This window comes from Lycium ferocissimum, chromosome 1, assembly GCF_029784015.1.
Source record: "Lycium ferocissimum isolate CSIRO_LF1 chromosome 1, AGI_CSIRO_Lferr_CH_V1, whole genome shotgun sequence".
Taxonomy (NCBI): Eukaryota; Viridiplantae; Streptophyta; class Magnoliopsida; order Solanales; family Solanaceae; genus Lycium; species Lycium ferocissimum.
In genome coordinates this window covers 56,485,871-56,495,353 of record NC_081342.1, presented here as the reverse complement: position 1 = coordinate 56,495,353, position 9,483 = coordinate 56,485,871, and the positions used below count along the sequence as shown (strand labels likewise).

Below are 9,483 nucleotides of genomic sequence, written 5' to 3'. Positions count from 1 at the left end.
GTGTGTGTGTGTCTATATATATATATATATTTACTATGACCCCACAGGCATTATATACGCATATACTTATATTATATCTATATGGGTTATGGAGTAGGTTATGACGCTATATACACACTACCATCTGATTAGCTGGTTATATGATGATGAATATGCCCATAGAGGCCGATATGATATGATGGGATACCCGCAGTAAGATATATATATATATATAATATATATATATATATATATATATATATATATATATATATATATATATATACGCATATATACAGTAGTCATGCATATCATTGGCCCTTAGACGCAGTTCGGATATACAGGTTGCATTCCTTTTTCCTATGTACTTTTATGTCTCCTTTATGTTACTTTCATGCCTTACATACTCAGTACATTGTCCATACTGACGCCCCTTTCACCTGGGGGACACTGCGTTTCATGCCCGCAGGTGTAGGTAGATGAAGTGACGACCCGCCTTAGTAGGTTCTGTTCAATTGATATTGGAGCACTCCACTTGTCTCGGAGTTGCTGTTGTGTTTGAGTACGTATATTTTTGTTGTACATATGGGTATGGTAGGACTCTGTCCCGATCATTATGTCATGTACTCTAGTAGAGGGTTGTAGACAGTTGTGGTGCAGTTAGGTATTATGTGGCCCCCTCGGCTAATATTTTGTTGTACAGTTGTCTATGACGGCCTTGTTGGCTTGTACAGTTTTGTCCAGCATGGCTATATATGTATGTCCTTTTGGGCTCGCTCCTTTTCCGTATAGTTCTCTTATGATCTAGCAGGTTACCATCTGATGACCCTCGTGGTCCACCCCTATGTACAATTACGTTATGAAAGCATATTTTAGCGGTGCTCCATAGGTAGGGCCCCGGTGCCTATCACGTCATCGGTTTGGATCGTGACAAACTTGGTATCAGAGTAGTTCTGTTCTAGGGTTGTCTGCAAGACGTGTCTAGTAGATTCTTCTTTATGGGTGTGTCTTGCACCACACGTATAAATAGGAGGCTACAGGGCATTTAGGATAGTTGTCCTTCTTTCTTATCTTAGATCGTGCGTTAGAGCCATATCATCAGGATTTTTTTTCTAATAACGTGTTTTGATTTCAGCGATGCCTGTGATTAGGAATGCTTCAGCTAGCCAGAGAGCCAGGGCCATGACAAATAAGGGTATTAGTCGGGTGCCTCCAGTAGATCTAGGCCAGGGTGTGTCCCAAAGTGAGGCCCCATCTCGTCCTTCTCAGGACCCTTCCATTGCAGAGAAGCCCATAGGGGCTGCAGCTATAGCATCCCCAGTTCCTCCACATAATACACCTGACCATGAGATGCGAGATGCCATTCGGTTACTGACTTAATTAGTGGCTGCTCAGGACCAGCTTCAGGGAATGGATAATGATTATGCTGACAAGGCTCTGTGGACCCTCCAGCATTTACGGGATCAAAACCGAATGAGAACCCACAGAATTTTATAGATCTGCTGTAGTGGACATTAAGGGTAATGCATGCTTCTCACACTGAGTCAGTAGAGTTAGCTTCCTACCGGTTGTGAGATATTACCGTTCAGTGGTATGAGACTTGGGAGTTGTCCAGGGGTACTAATGCACCTCCAGCAAAATGGCAAGAGTTCACAAAGGCCTTCCTTCGATACTATTAGCCAACAGAGATCCCATGGGCTCGAGTTGATAGATTTCTAAATCTACGCCAGGGGAATATGAGTGTTCGGGAGTACACTATTCATTTTAACTCACTAGCCAGGTATGCTCCTACGATTGTAGCTGAGATGGAGGATCAGGTACACCAGTTTGTGATTGGACTTACGCCACATTTGATTAATGATTGTATGATGGCCTCACTTTAGGAGGGTATGGATATCTCTCGTATTCTGGCATATGCTCAAGGGATAGAGGAGCGGAAGTAGCAGCAGCGAGCTGATTGAGAGAATGATAGGGGCCAGAATAAAAGGGTTAGATCTCCTTGTTCCTTTGGTGAGTTCTGGAGTGGTCATAGACAACAGTTTCTTAGGCGTACAGCTTATTCAGCGGCTAGTGCACTTTCAGAGTTTCCAGGACCGAGGTTTGATCGACCCATTTATTCTGGGTCAGGCCAAAATTGTAGGGCTTCCGGTTCCCACTTTTAGGGTGATTCTGGTCATATAAGGCCATCTCTGCCACGATGCACTCAGTATGGTAAGTTGTATGTCGGATAGTGTCGTTCGGGTTCAGATGTGTGTTATACTTACGGTCATCCAGACGAGACTGTCGATCGAGAGGTGGTGGAGGTGTATTTAAGTTGACGAGATTTATAGCTGGTTCTTCGTCATCAGTACACCCTCCTAGGCAGGGTTCTCAGACATCAGCCGACCGTGGTAGAGGTAGAGGTAGAGCGTCTAGCTCGAGCGGTCCTCAGAACAACATTTATGGATTATCTGGTCGGCATGATATCAAGTCGTCACCTGATGTTATTACAGGTATACTATCAGTATTCTTCCATGATGTGTATCTATTGATAGATCCAGGCTCTACTTTATCATACATCACTCCTTTTATCGCTGGTAAGTTTGGAATAGAACTTGAGATAATTAAGCCTTTTGAGGTGTCTACACTTATTGAATATTTGGTGATAGTTAGACGAGTATACATGAGTTGTTTAGTTATAGTCCGTAATCGTCATACCGTAGCAAATCTAATTGAGTTGGATATGGTAGACTTTGATGTTATTATGGCATGGACTAGTTAGCTTCTTGTTATGCTAAATTGACTACAGAACAAAGATGGTTCGGCTTCAGTTTCCAGAAGAGTCAGCTCTGGATTGGAAAGGTAATACAACTACGCCGAGAGCTAGGTTTATTTCCTATGTCAAGTCAAGAAAGATGATCGCAAAGTGTTGTATTCATCGCATTGTTCGAGTCCAGAATGTAGAAGCAAAACCATTGACCCTCATTTGTTCCAGTGGTTAATGAATTCCCAGATGTATTTCTAGATGAACTAGGCATTCCACCAGAGCGGGAAATTGACTTTGCTATTGATGTGCTACCAGATACTCAGCCGATATCTATTCCCCTTTATAGGAAGGCCCATGCTGAGTTGAAGGAATAGAAAGAGTAGTTGAAAGATTTGCTCGAGAAGGGCTTTATTAGGCCTAGTACGTCGCCGTGGGGAGCACCAGTGTTATTTGTAAGGAAGAAAGATGGCTCGTTACAAATGTGTATAGATTATAGGCAGTTGAATAAGGTGACAAAAAAAACAAGTATCCGCTCCCGAGGATTGACGATTTATTTAATCAGTTGCAGGGAGCCAAATGCTTTTTGAAGATAGACTTGAGGTTAGGGTATTATCAGATCAGGGTCAGAGAAAAAGATTTTCAAAGACAGCATTCAAAGCCAGATATGGTCACTTCGAGTTTCTTGTGATGTCTTTTGGGTTGACTAACACGCCAGCAATGTTCATGGACTTGATGAATAGCGTATTTAGACCCTTCTTAGATCTGTTCGTGATTGTGTTTATCGATGATATTCTAGTCTACTCTCGATCAGAGGCTGAGCATTCGTATCATTTACGAGATGTACTCAGAGTTCTTCAAGATTAGAAGTCATACGCAAAGTTCTCTAAATATGAATGCTGAACTCCACGGCTTTCCTCGAACATATTATATCAGATGACAGCATCAAGGTTGATACTCAGAAGATAGAGGCCGTGAAGATTTGGCCTAGACCCACGACACCGACGGAGGTTCGTAGTTTTTTTAGATTGGCAGGATATTACAGGAGAGTTGTAGAGGGCTTCTCCTCTCTTTCAGCACCATTGACAAAGCTGACTCAGAAGACACCTAAGTTTCAGTGGACAGACGCTTGTGAGCGGACTTTTCAAGAATTGAAGAACATGCTGACTTCAGCGCCAGTTTTGGCACTTTTAGAGGGATCAGAGGGTTATGCTATCTATTGTAACGCCTCAAGCATTGAATTGGGTTGTATGTTGATGCAGGTAAGTTATCGCTTATGCTTCGAGGTAGCTGAGGAAGAACTAGAAGAACTATCCGACCCATGATTTGGAATTAGCTGCTGTGATTCATGCACTTAAGATTTCGAGACATTATTTATATGGTGTCCACGTTGATATTTACACAAATCACAAGAGCCTTCAATATATCTTTAAGCAGAAAGAGTTGAATTTACATCAGAGGCAATAGTTGGAGCTGTTAAAGATCACGACATTGATATTCTATACTATCCAGGGAAGAAGAATGTAGTAGCCGATGCCCTTAACCGCAAATCTATGGGTAGTTTGTCTTTCTTGCGAGCAAAGAAAAGAGAGTCAGTTCACGAGCTTCATCAGTTAGCCGGCCAAAGGGTTCGATTATTAGAATCATGTGATGCAGTAGTTATAGTTCAGGATACAGCGACATAATCCTTAGTAGCTGAGGTTAAGGAACACTAGTATGAGGATCCTACTTTGATTCAGTACGGGGAGACAGGTCCACAAAAAAAAAAGTCACCTTTTGAGATTTTTGGAGATGGAGTTTTGAGGTATTGAGGCAGATTGTGCGTTCCGGATATTACAGGGTTACATTAGTAGATTATAGCAAAAGATTATTATTTCCACTGCTCGATTCACCCAGGGTCGGCGAAGATGTACCATGATATCAGAGAGATTCACTCGTGGAATGGTATGAAGAAGGATATAGCTGAATTCTTTGCCCAATGCCTTAATTGTCAATAGGTAAAGGCTAAGCACCAGAAGCCTGGTGGATTTTTGCAAGATATATAGAGATTCCAACTTGAAAAATGGGAGGCAATTAATATGGATTTCATTACAGGCTTACCTCATTCCCCGCACAGATCTGATTCGATATGGGTGATTGTTGATAGACTTACAAAGTCAGCACATTTTCTATCTGTCAGGACTACTTATTCTACCGAGGATTACGCGAAGTTGTATATTAAGGAGATAGTGTGACTTTATGGTGTTCCAGTATCTATTATTTCAGACAGAGGTGCACAATTTACAGCTACCTTCTGGAAATCCTTCCAAAAGGGATTGGCGACCCAGCTAAATTTTAGTACAGCATTTCATCCCCAAAATGATAGGCAGGATGGGCGTACTATTCAGATGCTCGAGTATATGCTACGAGTATGTGTGATAGACTTAGAAGGTAGCTTGGATGATCCATTTCTGCTTATTGAGTTCGCGTATAATAATAGCTACCATTCCAGTATCCAAATAGCGCCATATGAAGCCTTATATGGGCGAAAATACAGATCTCCTATCGGGTGGTTCGAAGTCAGAGAATCAAGGTTGATAGGACCTGAATTAGTCCAACAGGCGGTAGAGAAGGTTAAGCTCATTCAGGAGAGGTTACTAGCAGCTCAGAGTCCCCAGAAGTCTTATACAGATGATAAAAGACAAGATTTGGAGTCCCAGGTATATGACTGGGTATTTCTGAAGGTGTCACCTATACAAGATGTCATGGGATTCAGTAAGAAAGGAGAGCTTAGCCCTAGATATATCAGGCCTTACAGGATTATCGTAGACTTGGCCGAGTGGCCTATGAGTTAGATCTATCTTTAAACTTGGAGTCTGTACATCCGATCTTCTATGTATCCATGCTCCGCAAGTGCATCAGAAGTCTTTCCAGATTTGTACTCGGGGATGATGTCCAGGTTACAGAGTAGTTATCCTACGAGGAAGTCCCTATTTCTATTTTAGATTTCCAGGTTCGTAGGTTGCAACCCAAAGATGGAGCTTCCGTAAAAGTACTCTGAAGAAATAAGAATGTAGAGGAGATGACTTGGGAAGCCGAGAAAGATATGAATTCTAGATCCTTATTTGTTTTTGATCCCAGAGCAGGCTCAAGCTACGATACCATCATCTTCAGGTATGCATTATATTATCAATTATTTTGTTTGTCGTGTCAGGCTATTGATTGTTGTTGCCCTGTGTGGCCTTGCACTACGTCATTGGGTTGTGTGGCAGGTTGTTAGTAGTATGCTTACAGAGGAAATTTGCATAGACTTTTGAGAGTTTAACATTCGAGGACGGATATTTCTAAGATGGGTGGAGGGGAGGATATTACACCTAGAAACATTTCACGTCGTTTGCATCGTAAGTAAACTGATATTTGTCGAAGGTATTATGAAGTTTCTAAAAGGTTATGGAATGGTTGTATATGAGCTATGAGTGGGTACCTACAGGTTCGGGATCATACGAGTTAAAGAAGCTAAGTTTCCACGAAGTTCGGGAAGTGTAAGGCATGATCTGCATCGCAGATGGCCGTCTGTGTCACAGATCATGGTCGCATATGAGAGCCCAGGGATGAGGAAGTTTTTGGAAATGGTCTGCAAGGTCATCTGCGGCAACAGATGAGCACCTGCAATGCAGATGCCAATGCAGATCAAAGTCAGTGGCAACTCTCTTTTTCATATATTTCGTACCCTCCTCATTTTATCTCATTTTACTCATTTCTCCTGACCTCTAATACTTCTAAAAAAAACCCTCCAATATAACTAGTCAACCTTAAGTGAAATCAAGGATTAAGGAGAAGATCAAGTGCCTACAGTTTTCAAAGTGTTGTTGAAGCTTGCTTCTCCTCTTTGTAGTAGCTTTGGAGGATATTTCAAGATGAAGTAATGTTGGAATTGAAGTGTTCTTGATTTCTTGAGGTAAGATTCCATCTTGTTTCCCTGTTTATAAGTTTAGGTGATGATTATGCTAAGTTTGGAAGGAAAGAAGTTTGAGGGAAGGTTCAAATATGAACTTGAGTTTCTGTTGAGTTGTAATCTGCTTTGAGCCATGTTGTTAATGTGTTTTTGAGCTAAATTTTTTTTTTATGGGTAGTAGCTGATGTTGAGATTGTGTTGAGGTTTTATATACATGGGGTATTTGGAAGAAGGAAGTATTTAGGTGTCGTATGTGAAGCGTATATTGGACTGTTTTATTGTACATCTCTAAATATTGATGATATGAGTTTAAAAAGGATCATATGAGGTTGTTAGGTTGATTGTTGGCTGTTGGATATGTTATGATGGTTAAGAAATAGGGCAAATGCTGCCTGTTTCATTTTGGAATCGATTTATCGTTTGACATGCGTGATATACTAGTACCATCTAAGCTTGAAAATGCCTTCCTTTGCTACAGGATTGGAGTACTAGTTCGACAAATTCATTGTGGGATGGTGTTGATGACTTGAGGTATGTTAAGGATAACTTTCCTTCTTTTGGCATGATCCATATAGACAAAATGTAAATGTAACGCTACTCCATAATGATTCTAGTCTTAGCAGTTAGGGATGTTCTAGATTGAATCATGTTCTAGCAATATTGTTCTTAACAAGTCTTTCTCCATATGCTTCATAGATTCACTTTTTTAAGGAAATGTTATCTCATAACGATGTTCGGAGGTGTAACAACCTTACGTCACTCTGACAGATTCAAGATGTACTCTTATCATATTCATGCATCGGATATATATGTGTGTGTGTGTGTGTGTGTATATTATACGTTATATGCACGTATACTTATATTATATCTATATGGGTTATGGGTAAGGTTACGACGTTATATACATGTTGACACCCAATCTTTGCCCTCCATAAATTCAAATTAATTAGTCAAGCTTTTTGAATTTCAAACAGAGTAAAAGAATTATTTAGAAACTCAAAATACTTTCTAAAACAGCTTTTGGTGATAATTCGCCCTTTTTTCATTGGAAAAATTTCCTAATATATGTTATATATATTTTTACATATAAACTTAAGTATAAAATATGTTTATTTCTGGATTAGAAAATCAAGTTGCATAAAAACAAGTATTTTAGTTAAGTACGTATTTTCAATTAAAGTAATTACTATAATTAGTTCATTAATATAAAAAATAAGTATTTTTACTTTGTTGAAGTAAAGAAGCTTAATTAATTAATAGAATACAATTCATCTCAATTTTGCTTTGACTGGGATTAATTTTTAAAGAATGGTTTTTGTTTAAATTGGTTGTTTGTTAAATTGAGCTTTGGGCCTCATTTAAAATTCCAAATTAGCGTCTTTTCTAGCAACTTCCCAGCCCAATAACTTAATGACCCGACCCAACCTAAATTAAAAAAGGAATTAATTTTTAATCCTACATTTTCCTTCAATTCAGAAAAGCACAAAACCAACGAACCCTAAAAAGCTTAACCCCGAATGCTTCCAGCGATTTCCAGCTATTCCTGGCCATTTTTGTCTAAGTTTCAGACTCTCTTTAGCTTTTCCACTCATTGCCTGTGTATTTCAGGCGAACGAATTCAATTGCCTTTGTCTTACTTTAAATTCAAATGGTAATCTCTGATTTTTTTTTCTTTTGATGTTTCCCTCCTTTGCCAACCTAAAGATTCGAATCTTTTCAAAAAAGATGCAGACTTCAAAACTTAACTGAACGAATTCCACTTTGAGGGAGTCTCACATCGTTCAGGTGGACCCCAAAAATCAGTTTTGGGGTTCTATTTATAGAACCCCCATTTCGCATCTCAGGGAGAGGTTTTCGGGAGACCACAAATTGGTTTCAAACAACCACAAACGTTTTTTACACCTCAAATAAGTTTTACACATCCCAAGCTCCATAACATCTGATTACTTGGTTCAAAAATAAGAAATTTCTCTTGTAAGCTGAGTTCTTGAATCATCGAAACAAGGTTAATAATTTTAAGTTCGTTTGAGTTAGTTTGTTGAGTCGGTGAAAGGTAAAAGATGATCGTCAACACTCATCGCCCCTATCGCTGCTCGGCAAAAAGGTAATCTTCCTTCCTTATCTTAATCTTACTTTTATCTCTTTTTTTTAATATATTTTTTATGGGATTGGTGTAGTTTAAATTTGGTAGGTTAAGCTATTATTAGTTGATGAACCACAACCTGTAGAGTAGTCTGAATTGAGTCATTTGTCTTCAGTATTCATAAACGTGTTAATAATTGGATTCATGAAGGGTTAGATTAATATCAGTCTTGTTTACATATATTGTTCACATTCCAGTTCTGTGTTACCTTATTAAAAAAATTTAGCTTGATTGAGTTTTCTGGGTTCAAATGCTAGTTTCTTTTCCGCTTTAGAATCTCATCCTGCTAATCTGTTTACATTTTGTGCAAATTAGTCTTTGTTTCAATCCCGCTTGAAATGAAAAAGACTAGTTTTCCTTTTTAACTTATTTGTATGAACATGCAAGGATAGTTGTCTGGTTCTGTTTTGGTCCCATTTGAATCAAGTTTGAAGCTTTTGAGTGATTGTCCTCATGTTAATCAGTCACTAACAAATTTGCTCCCTAACTTTACAAAAAATGCTTCTCTTTAAGTCTATAACAAATGTTGTTTACTAGATGCTTTCCCTTTATGAGCTGATAAAGTTCTAGACAAGTTCTCTCTTGTTTGGCCTCCAATTTGAACAATTTTTTTTTTTTGGAAATTATTAGTTGTATTAGCATATGCAGTACCTAAAAAATGAATTTAAAAAGAAACAATTTTTT

The 9,483-nt window shown here is 39.0% G+C and overlaps 1 long non-coding RNA gene across 1 annotated transcript in view; it reads left to right on the top strand.

Annotated features, from left to right (window-relative positions):
- The first annotated feature begins 8,139 nt into the window (after window positions 1-8,139).
- Window positions 8,140-9,483, top strand: part of LOC132055968 (uncharacterized) — a 4,159-nt gene continuing 2,815 nt past the window's right edge. The window contains exon 1 of the long non-coding RNA XR_009414693.1: window positions 8,140-8,760. This is a non-coding gene — a long non-coding RNA (uncharacterized LOC132055968). The remainder of the gene's footprint in view (window positions 8,761-9,483) is intronic.